Source organism: Siniperca chuatsi, linkage group LG4 (genome assembly GCF_020085105.1).
Source record: "Siniperca chuatsi isolate FFG_IHB_CAS linkage group LG4, ASM2008510v1, whole genome shotgun sequence".
Lineage (NCBI taxonomy): Eukaryota > Metazoa > Chordata > Actinopteri > Centrarchiformes > Sinipercidae > Siniperca > Siniperca chuatsi.
The window spans coordinates 6,196,140-6,207,325 of NC_058045.1; the positions used below are offsets into that span (position 1 = coordinate 6,196,140).

At 39.3% G+C, this 11,186-nt stretch overlaps 1 long non-coding RNA gene across 1 annotated transcript; it reads right to left on the minus strand.

The window, feature by feature from the left end:
* Window positions 1–3,691: 3,691 nt before the first annotated feature.
* Window positions 3,692–10,865, minus strand: LOC122875160. Its single transcript, XR_006377761.1, has 2 exons — window positions 10,372–10,865; window positions 3,692–6,119 (listed from the first exon to the last, which is right to left on the minus strand). It is a non-coding gene; the product is annotated as an uncharacterized LOC122875160 (long non-coding RNA).
* Window positions 10,866–11,186: the final 321 nt, after the last annotated feature.

Consider the following 11,186-nt stretch of genomic DNA (forward strand, 5'->3'; position numbering starts at 1 on the left):
TGCTTATTTACATAGCTAGCATAATAGAACAACATGGTAATCCCTTTGTAAACTTCTCTGACCACCTGTTGAATTATGTAAGGTGGTGTTTAAGCCCGGTTTGGTCGGATTGCCATCTCATGAGAAAAATATCTTTGCTAAATATATGACTTTCTTCACCAAGCATAGTCATTTACTTTGGCTCTCTGCCATGTCACGATTCCCGCTGGGCAGGTCATTTTAGCACAGAGTTAGCTTGTGTTACCGCCTTTTATTGGGAGTGGCTGCGGTTTCACAAAGTGTTAGTGTATATTCACCTGAAAATAAGAATCGTTGTGTTTTCGTTACCTTAGAATAAGCCGTTTTTATCTACATAGGGAGCGGATCCCCTTGTTGCACTGCCATGTTTCTACAGTAGCCCAGAACAGGTAAACCAAACACTGGCTCTAGGGCAGGTCACATTTTTGCGGCCGCTGTAGTTTTTCCTACATGATGCGAGCGATATTCAAATGGTTACAAACTGCAATTTTACAGCTAGATGCCAATAAATCCTACACACTGTACCTTTTAAGGCATTGTTATGGTTATGACATGTCATTTGATTAAATATTAATGTATAGAATATTCCTTATTGTTAGCTAGCAATAAATTAAAAACTTTGACCACCAATGTCAAAAACCACAAACTCATGAGTTTCATTTGAGATAACGAAATTGTATTATGGTGGGGAAAAACTCTTGTAGCAAGCTTACTATAGTGAGATAATGAGCTCTCTAGCTAGCTAACATTAACTCATTAGCTATCAAGCATGCTAGTTAATGCATCCCCTGACAGATATCTGCAAGCAAACTCTGCACTTCTAATGTCTTCCATTTTCCTACATTGGAATGTTAACAACTCTCCACTCAGTCAAGAGTATCAGCAGCCCCAGCCTTGTGTGAAGGGGTTAACGTGACTGTCAGTGTTGGGGGTGTTGTCCATCTGTCCGCTGGTGAAAAGGGCCATGTCACTCAGCGCGCTGGCAGGATAGGAATCTGTATTGCTGTAGTGTTAAGATGTCAGTGGGAGGAGGCCGCTTAAAGGATGTGACGTCTTCTCAGGAGACGGGATGTCAGTGGGAGTCACCTCGTCTCTCAGGGGAGCAGTGGCACCAGGATAGAATAGACACTTTCTACATTTAGCTGAGAGTCTTATCCAGAGATTGATAGATTATAGGCATAACAGAGACTGTACAAGGGCCAAAGCAACAGCACAGAGATAATATTGTAACAGACAGTGGCAGAGTCATGTGTCATATGTCTAGCTGAACTAGACATTTGATGTTATTTCTCCACCACAATTGTGGTTAAAGGGAAAATTTGCCATTATTTATGTGGATGTACAATCAGTGTTGATGGTAAATGTAGTCAATTGAAGCAATGAATTCCTCAGTGAGTGTTATATTGACAGAGAAAACTGAGTTTGCTAAGTAGTTCTTCCTGCATCCAGTGATGTCATTTGACAAGACAGTGACATCATTGGAGGCAAGGAAGAAGTATAGGCTTCTTCAGCTTGGATTTCTAGTCTCTGCCTGCGGTGGGGTTAGTTTTTGGTTTAGAATCGGTTATTGTGGTGATATTCACAGTAGAAGTGCAGCTAGGCTCTCTTAGCTTTGTTGTTATACAGAAGCCTGCTGAGTGAGTGTGGCATCAGAAGCTCATGCACTAAGTATCCTGGTGCATGTAGGAGAACTCTGTCATTATAGCACTCACCGAGGAATTTATTGCTTCAAGTGACTACATTTACCATCAACACTGACTGCACATCCACTTAAAAATGGCAAATTTTCCCTTTAAGTGATGCTTATGTTTGATTGTTTAACCTGTTAGGAGCAAGTGATAGTTGGCATTAAAAAGTAGGTAAAGCTTTTCTAACTCAATAATCCTTTGTTAGTATCCGATAAGTTTCACGTGTTTTCCTGTACTTTCCTAAACTCTCTGGCACACTATGTGACAAACCATGCTTTCCCAAGCTGGTTAAAACAAACACTAGAGATTATTTGCAAATAATATTTGACCCTGGTCCACTTGTTAGACAGTAGCTAGATGAGATAGGGTTACCAGTCTCGGTATTTTCTTAACAAGCCTTGTGGCCCCTCCTCTCTAATGTATGAACCTGGCAGGACCAGGATGGCTTGGTTCTCCTTTTCCGTGCCCCCTCCCCCCACCAGACACAGTGATGGCACTCGGTGCCAGAGACACCCCTCCCTCCCCTCCCTTCCCTTCACCAACACTTTTCTCCCCTCTCCTCCCTCCCTTCCCTCTCTGCCGGAGGCAGACCCAGGCATGGGATCTCCATCTGTGCACAAAGGAGCCTCCTCTATCTGCATACGCTGCACATAAAAGGGCCTTTTGTCATGAGCTCTGCACACATGACCGTCCGCCTTTCACCCCGCTGGAAAAAAAGATCACTCTCTCCAGCAATCCAACCCCACCCCCAACACCAGACTCAACCCTGTCCCCCGACCCCCACCCCGCCAGATTTTCGTCTGTGGAGAGAGAGAGAGAGAGAGAGTGAGACAGATCCACTCTGAACTTTGTCGAATAGAGACAACCATCAGATGGGGCTGGTTCCATCGGTGCTGCAAAGTCCTTTTTTCTCTTTTGCACTTCCCGTTTTTCATGTCTGCCTTCTTTTTTTCTCTCTCCTGGTGTCCTTGTGTGCACTCAGTGTGAAGCATCAACGCATTACAGCATCTGCCATACTGAAATATGAATGTGTTCTCGTTTTTGCTTTCTCCCTTCCTTGCAGTCTCTGACATTTAAGGGGCATTAGTGGTTGGTTCTGTGCCAGGTTACAAACCCCCCCCTCCCCATTACAGAGGCAAAGGCTCAATTGACAGCAGTCCGAGAGCTGATGCTTTTCTGTCCCTCTCATTTCAGTGCCTCCTGCCTTTTAATCCCTCGGCCCTACGCTGCTTAGCAGAGATGGAGGTATTTGTAATGTGTAGAGATAATGACAAAAAATTGTCCGTAAACATGACAACCATATCAAGATGAGACAAGGTAGAATTCTCCACCCTTGTGAGACAAATAGGCTGCATGCCATGTTGGCTACTAAAGATGACAGATATTGGTGTTGAGGGATACTGAGTCACGGCGGGGACGGCGCAAAGACACAGAGGCAGGCTAACTGCCACACAGTCAAGTGCATGGGTACTGCCACAAAAAACGCTTTCCTCAGCGTTTCCTTTGAAATACACATGGCCCTGATGCCTTGCTCACAGCCAAACGAGTGTGGATTTTGGAAAGCCCTCTAGCTCATCTTGCTGTCGCTGCACACAGGCCTGTGGCGGAACGGAGGGATAAGATTGGCTTCTCCCTCCACCGCCATGTCCTCTGCAGGGCCCTCTCTAAGCTGGTGTGAGAGGTCAGGGGCTGTCATATCACAGTTTCCCGCGTGCTGTCCACACCTGTAGCCTGATGATGATGATGATGATGGGCAGAACCGAGAATTACTACACACCATCTAGTCAGCCCAGTTTAGCATACATAGTGCATGTAATTTACACACAGGGACTCGCAGAAAGTAATAATTTAGCACCAATAAACTGTAGTGTTTACTCTGTAAGCTCTTTTATGTGTCTGTAGCCATAATCATTAGGAACAAGGTTGCTTGTACCCACCAGTGTATTAGGTTATAATAAGATGAGAAATAATGATTATGATAATGATAATAATAAACATTATTTTTTATCACACACTTCACATGAAATGCAACTCAAATGGCTTTATATGAAAAACAGGTTACCTAAAACATTTCCAGGCAAAAAGTTATTGCACATTTACATAAGAAAAAGAACAGACAATTAAAAATATTTAGATAATTTAAACTGCATATTCATTTTCTGTAATCAGTAGTAGTAGTAGTAGTAATATATCTAGTATACCCTGTAGGAACTGTACTGAATAGAGAAAAACCTCAGTATGAAGCACACAGACCAACCAGTTGTCAACAAAAATGCTTGACTGGGGCAAAAAAGGATTCAGATTTAGAGAAACAACCCCTTTGTAGAATGTGCATGTCCTCAGATAACCAAGCTCTTCAGTGTCTCTACTTGCCCGTCTGATGGGCACAAACATAATACAGAGTACCAGAACAAATCACGGTATCTATACGAACTACTTTGTCCACTTAAAGACACTAGCCAGTTGTTATGCCAAAAAGCAGGTAACAACCTCACGTACTGTACTGTAAAGGGTCATATTTACAGTAATGTCTATTTACAATATGTCCTCAGTTGGCCATTACTTTCAATGTCTACATACTCTAAAATTTGGACAACCTCACAAAGCAAAAGACAGGGTAGAAGTAATAAATGTAATAAAATAAAAAAATAGCTGTGCAATGTACAGTTTTAGACATATATAGTGTTGGCACCAAATTTGAAGCGTGTCATTTGCTCATCTTACAAATAATATTTTACTGGAATTGAACATTTGTGACAAAATTTTCAGAAACAGCCCACAGAGTATTAAACCCTCTGTTTACACAGCTCATATGAAGCACTGCTTTTTCCTACAATGATAAACATCCTTCTGCTGATAACATTATTCAAATCAGTTACAGTCTGTCAGCCCAAGTGGAATTTACCTAATCAGTGTTTTTATCCTTGTCACTTTCAAATCAATATCAGTACTGTGTCCCCTTTTAAAGGAAGCCACAGATTTTTTTCTTACTGTGCAGAAAGTTAGAAACGGTTATCAAGCTCATTAAATGGCACTGCTGAATTCCGAATTGGATGAGTATCTGTCTATCTATCTATCTATTTTGTGACTGAGCTAACTTTGCTGTGGTAATCAGAAGAGAAAAAGTGCTGTGAAGAGATCCAGGGGTTGAAGACTCATTAGGTCTGTGTTGGAGAAGGCACCAGGAGGAGAACATGTTAATGAAATGGAATAAGCATATTAGGTGCATGTTTTGCTGCTCTCAGTAGAGCAAGGATGCTAGAGAGAATGTGTAAGATAACAAAACAGCATGCATAAAGTGTTTGTTGAGGCAGTGAACCACTGAGTGTGATGGACTCCTTACAGCCCTGCGGCGCAGACACCGGCGCTGTGACATGGCCCCTAAAATGCCAGGCTTGTGCAGCCCTAGTTTAGTGTTGAGGGAGAATAAAACAAAATGGCCAAGGCTTTTTAATGTAGGTATTAACAGCCCTCAGGGGAAAACTGCAAAGGGAGAGTTCAGGTATGTAGAAGCCTGGTGCAGGCTAGTCAAGTGGAAAAGGAGAATCATTTGTCCTGATAATGCCTTAGATCAGTATTTTTACAGTGCAGTTTAGGTAAGACCACTTAATAACCTTTATCTATGTGAAATTTATACAAGATTTATACTACATTGAAATATCTCTGCCAATGACCATGGGATAACATAGGTATTACAGTTCATAAATAGTAACTCTATTTAAGAGTTCTTCTATTAGCATGAAGGAAATTTTAATATCTTTTTAACATCCAATGATTCTACATTATAATTAACTTCATGTCATATATTAATGTACAACATCTTTGTGCTTACTTCTACTATAATATAGTTTTAGATCTTCAGACTTTGACTTTTCAGGTTAAATCATTATACCATATTGTATCAGGGTTTAATTTTGGTCTTGTAATATCGCAGGACAAGTATGTGTATACATTTATGTAATACATGATAATATTTAATAAAATAAAATAAAAGATCTGCACTGATCTCCCTTTTTGTCTCAGCTAGCTCAATGTAGTATTAGTTTATAGCTCAATCTATAACTCATAAAACTCATACACTCATAAAACACATTCATTTACTTTAATACATTGTTATCAACATTTTTATACCATTATTGATACTGTAGTTTGATGTAGATTTCATGCCTAAGCTGCCCTAGTTCGATGCTGCCATACGAAAGCTGCCCTGATCCAGGACAATATGTTTGGCTGTTGAAGGGCTGCCAGAAGTAGTTGTTAGTTACAGTTAGGGCGCGTCCCTCTTTGGATAGGTTGTCCACTCTGAGGTCTGATATCGAATAGGTCCATGATTTCCAGCTTGTTCCCAGGAGAAACTCTCCCTTGCTCTTTTTCTCTCGGTGTCTCTTTTCCTCCTCTTCTCCCTTCAGAATCCTGTGAGAAACAGCAAGGTGAGTTCATTCCTGCTTAAAAAATGTCTATTTTCTTGTTAAGATGAATTGATCCGGTGTGCATGACCTTTATACAAATGTAGTTTCTGTATAATTTGTCTTTTAAAATTATTTAAAACACAGCTCATACTGTGACTTAAGATTTCTTCAGATTTTATATCTTTTTATTTTTTAAATATGAAGGCAGTAGGCAATAGAGCAAAACCTAACTGGCACATGTAAAAATCAATACTCTGCTCTGCGCTTTGAGATTAGAAGAGTATAGCAGGACAATTTGTAAAACATTTTAGGTGAAGTCGATTGAGCTAAATTCCAATAAATTAAAACTAAACAACTGCAATAAGTCATGCATTTACAAGCAACGAAGTGATTTTGAAATGTGCCATGTTTTAAAATGTGCCACCAAGTGATCAGATATATTCCTTGAGTGAAAAAAAGTATTGAATTCAATTATTAGATTTATAATCATCATAACAAACTGTATTAATTTAAATCCAAATCAGAATGCTATGGTTATATTACAGATGCAAACATGTCATTTACTCAGAAGTTTATCTTTCAGAATTGAACATGTGCTTATATAGTTTGCTGTGACTGAAATCTTTTTCCTTTAGTATTCATATAACCGCAAACTGTTGAAAGTCAATATGACCACCCTTTTTGTGAAACACAATTTTCCATAATTCTTATTAAATTCCAATGTGCATCTCTGCCCAGGGAATAGAAAAATATAGCTTTATTAGACAAAACAAATTTTGGGAGAGTACATGTGTATATGTTGTATATGTTCCACTGTGTAATTATGAATTTTTTGCAGAAAGAAAATTAAATAAGTAAAACTTTGATGGGTATTATACATTAAACCCATGCAACTGAAATTATTAAATATTTGCCAAAACAAAATCAGTATCCTTGACGCTTTTGTCTTTTTAATAATAAATTCCCTCTTACACCTTACAATAAAGCTAACATAAAGAAAAAACACCTATGCATTTTATAGTTATTAATTAAACTAAAATATTTCAAATTCCTGCATTAATTTTTTTCCATTATATACTCATAATAAAAAATTACTATTTAGCAATGGATTTGATCTGTTTTGTTTTTTGAATTATATAAGAGGGCAGCACTTACTGACAAAGCAAGCAGACAGCAGTTTGTTGTCTTAACCGACTTTTTAACCAAATTCAAAACGAATATATATTTTATAAAATAAACTAAATTTATTAATTTTGTAATGCATAGTTGTTTTTTTTCCAAATGTCCAGAATGCATTCAACTATTACATTGTTTATTTTCAAATAAGTGCTCAGTTGTAATAGCTAAAAGCTTTACATGTGAAGACAACTTTTGGAAAAACATTACATTCCTTGCACAAACATGAACTTGACGTTTCGGGAAACATTCCAGGAAAAATTCACCAATCCTGATTAAATAAATTGATATCCCATGGCGTTTAATTTTAGGAGCGACAATTACAAATGATCTGATCACAAGCAGTAATTTCAAAGATGGTGAGCGTGAATTATGTCTCATTATATGGTGCTGGTTTGCTCTTTCTGGACACGTATGGGTTAAGTAAGCTCAGCATGACGTTTTACTTTTACCTCTCTGCTGATGCAAAAGTAATGTTTGAATAGCATGGCAGAAAGAGTTTGTGAAGAAATTGTCCCTTCCTTGCCTTTCATCATATGATCATCTGGAACATCAATACTGCGCATGTCTTGTGTCCACCATTTTGTGATGAGAACTTCATTGCACATGCTCCCATTTTATGAACTTCGGTAGAGCACGTGCTTTAAAGTCAGAGGCTTTGAAAACAATTTATTTGAATCATTGATCATGTTTAATTTGGAAGTTATACTTCTGCTTTTTTCAGATACACAGATGCAACAGCCTGCTAATGCAGGTCAAACATCCTTCAATAATATTGTAATATTTGTTCATGTTTGTCCAGATAACAGTTACTTTTTTCAAGCTGTGCTCCACCTTGCTATGATACTCTTCATTTCATGTCTGTGTGTGTGTGTGTGTGTGTGTGTGTGTGTGTGTGTGTGTGTGTGTGTGTGTCACACAAAGAGCAAGTGGTGGTCACAGTCAGCTGCCTGAGGTTACTGTTGGGGTCAAAGGCCAGGTTGTGTTAATAAGACTTGATGTGCTGCCCTGGGACCTCAGTCCCATGAGGGATAACCTCCTAATCAGCGTTAGTTAATGTGTTAGTAATCTTTACCTTCTTAAAGCAAACAGCAGTGGAGCATTCAATGGGCCCGCTTGGCCTACCGTGTAACGCTTTTGACCTAGGGGTCATGGCCTTTGTTCCCCACTCGATGGGGAGTGCCCTCAAAGGTCTCGGGTGTAATAGAGAAGTTGTTTAGACACGTGCGGGGCTTAAGCAAGACCACCTCATAGACTCTGCTCCTGCTCCTGGAGAGTATAAAGCCATCCCTCTTAGTGTAGGGATACTTTTTGTGGTTAGCTTTTAACCCCCTGAATAAGTCTATTAGAATATATATGTGTTTTTATGTGCTACATATCATGTCTAGTATGTTGATGTAGTGGTGGTTGCTGACCAAGCACAGAACCACCCCATCTCTCAGCCCCCCAACCTCCTAATGCCTCCTGGATGTTTGCAAATGACTAAGTGCAAATATTGTTTGTCTTTGCAGATCCCCTGCCCACTGAAATTTCATATTCCTCCAGCTCTCCTCACTGTTTCCCGTAGCTGTAGAAAGAAAGCTATACAAAACCAGTGTCTATATAATGTGTCCCCTTATCTGAACTTTCTGTAATACTGTGTTTGTCCATGACTGACACTTAAATATGTGCTTAGTGTGTTCTCGTGACTGCAATCTAATTATTATTTTACAGAAGTTGGATAGGTATGCACAACATATATATTGCTATTCAATGTATATCTTTTAACCATTTTTAAACATATTTATTCCACTGTAGAATATTAAAATATAAAACTTAATATGCATTTTGTGGGCTTTTTATAAGATACAAAACTTAGAAATTTTAATATTACAAATTTCAGTAGTCCTCTGATGCTTTTTACAAAATCAACCAAACGATTTGCAGTTCAGAGAGCAAGTTTATTTGTTTCCAAAAGTTATAGTCAAATGATGTCGGGCAGAGTCCATAACATGGCGCTGTCCGCCATTTTCTTTCACATTGTGTTATCAATTGGCCTGATAGACTCTGTATCACGCAGATGTTGCAGCCATGTACTCCAGATGAAAAGCTGTTGCTTTTCTCTTACTTATTTCCTCTAATAATGTAAATCAAACAACAGTTACAATTTTGTGTCATTGTTAAGATTCTAAAAACATTCATCTGATTTGATAGTTTAACCTGAAAAAAATATTAGTAGTAAGAAGTAAAAAATTGCAAAGGTTTGCACCTATAACAATGCATTTCATCTGAAACCGTTTAATCACTTTAAAAAGTCTGTATTAGTTGATAAAACATTATAAATTATGACTGTAAAATTAAAACAGGATCAATTATTGGGAAACGCAACAGAGGAACAATATTGAGAGCACAGTGGTAAGAGCTGGCAGGCGACCCAAAACCAAAACTGTATCCTCAAATGAACTTTATGCCATGCAAAGTGCAGTATGCACACCAAGCATAAATACACAAAGTGCCTCACTAAAACAGCTGTGCTTAATGCTTGGACCTCTGACTTATTATGTTTTATGATCCAAGTTATTCCCAAATAAGGTCTCTAAACATATACACATTACAGCTTTATACATTGAAGCCATAATGAAGTCATGGATTTCTCAATTGGTTAAAATGCATGGCGAGATATGACGTACAGCTGCACTCCTTCTAACAGGATTCTATAGCTCATGCCAATGTAGATGCCTGAACCAAGCTCGTACCTCATTTAGGGAAGGAGAACAAATAAATTGTGTAAAAAATGCTGCCATTTTCCTCTGTGTTTGGCCACCTGAGTTTTTATTGAAACCTGTGGAGCAAAGAAAAACGCGGAGGGGAGAATAGTTTTGGTGGAGAATCCAGTCTCTGTGCTGCTGTAGTGAGGAAGAGAGCCGGCGAGGAGCGGGGTGGTGGCCGTGCTATGAAAGCAGCCCTCACAAACTGTGCAGCCTGAAGCAGTAGCAGCCATGTTTGACAAATCTGCGTGAGCTTCAACCCCACTAATAATGCAGTGCCTTCCAAAACCAACAAAGTTTTCAGAGTAAAAATAAGAAAAGTTTAACCCCCACCTTTTTTTCTTTCATTGTCTCTGCTAGGCATGTAGTCCCCTCTTGCCCTCTTTAATTCTCAGCAGTTTATAAAGCAGAAATGCAATCAAAATAGTTCCTCAGTAACAGACACACTTTACATATCTCCTTCCTCCTTTTCTTTCTTTATAGAGCTCCTGTAGTTCAAGGCTGAGAGGAAAAAGTTGAAGCCACAAGCTCTGCCTTTGCAGTTTTTAGAACCAGAGCCAAAAGAGGCAGGAAGTTGTTGTACAATAGCGTTACAGTAATCTGCCACAAATGGAAAAAGCCAAATGGTGATCGCCGAGTAGGGAAGGTGGCAGAACAGAGGCAGAAAGAGGGAGGGAGGGACAGAAAGGGAGAGAAAGAGAGCTAGCGTGTGTGAGAGAGACAGACGTTACAGCAAAGAATAATCAATACAATCTAAGATGGTGGAAACAGCCATGCTGTTTAGGTCTCTCCCTCTGGTTAACTCTCTAGGCTTGCTTACCCTTGATGTAAATCAGTGCATGGATTTGGTTAGGACAAATTGTTTAGACCATCTTATTTTCTTTTTTATCCCTCCTCTATTTTCAACAGGACGAATCAGCATCTCTGGGGGGGGGGGGTTCTCAAATTTTTCTCTGAACTGTTGAATGCGCTTTACCGGGCAAGTGGCAGCTGTTTTTCCTCGAGGAAAAGCAGCGAAATCTCACCCAAAAATGCTTATCAGCCTTTTGACTTGGTGCCAAAATAGCTGCAAGGGTTCAGCTGCAGCGTTTAGCTCGCTTTGTGACAGAGGAGGGTCCTAGCCGTGCGTTCTTTGCCACATGTTACTG